This window comes from Hemiscyllium ocellatum, chromosome Y, assembly GCF_020745735.1.
Source record: "Hemiscyllium ocellatum isolate sHemOce1 chromosome Y, sHemOce1.pat.X.cur, whole genome shotgun sequence".
Classification (NCBI taxonomy): Eukaryota; Metazoa; Chordata; class Chondrichthyes; order Orectolobiformes; family Hemiscylliidae; genus Hemiscyllium; species Hemiscyllium ocellatum.
The window spans coordinates 1344205-1345150 of record NC_083454.1 but is presented as its reverse complement, the minus strand read 5'-3'; positions in this window follow the sequence as shown (position 1 = coordinate 1345150).

Here is a 946-nt window from a genome sequence, read left to right as displayed (position 1 = left end):
ATAGCCAGTGAAACGTCTTCCATACTTTTCCTTAAGAACAGTCAGTGAACTTTCTCGCATTCTGTTTCCAAACAACAGCCGGTGAAATTTGTTCCATTCTGTTTCCTAATACCAGTGTGTGAAACCTCTCCCGTTCTGTTTTCTAGGATCAGTCAGTGAAAATTTTCCAGTTCTGTTTCCAACTAACAGACAGTGAAACGTCTCCAATGCTATGTCCTAATAACAGCCAGTCGAAAGTCTTCCATTCTGTTTCCTCAGAACAGCCAGTCAATCTTTTCCCGTGCTGTCTCCCCAGAACAATCAGTGAAACCTTTCCCACTGTGTTTCCTGATAGCAGTCATGAAACCTCACCCCTTCTGTTTCTTGATAACATTTCAATGAAAAGTCTCCCATTCTGTTTCCTAAGAACAGTCAATTAATCATCTCCCGTTCTGTTTCATAAAAACAGCAAGTTAAAATTAATCCATTCATTTTCTTATGAACAGATAGTAAATCTTCTCCCGTTCTGTGTCCTAATAACAACGCGTCTAGCCTCTTCCATTCTATTTCTTCAGACCAGCCAGCGACACGTCTCTCATTCTGTTCCCAAGTAGGAGTCAGTCAAAATTTTCCCTTTCTGTTCCCTGATACCAGCCAGTGAAACATGTCCCTTTAAGTTTTCTAATTATAACCAGTGAAACTATCCATTGTGTTTACTGATAGTAGTCAGTGTTACGTCTCCCATTCTGTTTCCTCATAACAGCGAATCAACCTTCTCCCATTCTGTGTCCAAATACCCGGCAGTGAAACTAACACATTCTGTTACCAAAAATCAGGCAGTGAAACTTCTCCATTCTGTTTCCGAACAACAGCCGATGAAACTTCTCCTATTCTGTTTCCTAATAAGACACTATGAAACATGTCCCATTCTGTTTCCTAATAACAGTCTCCTATTCTGCTTCCTAAT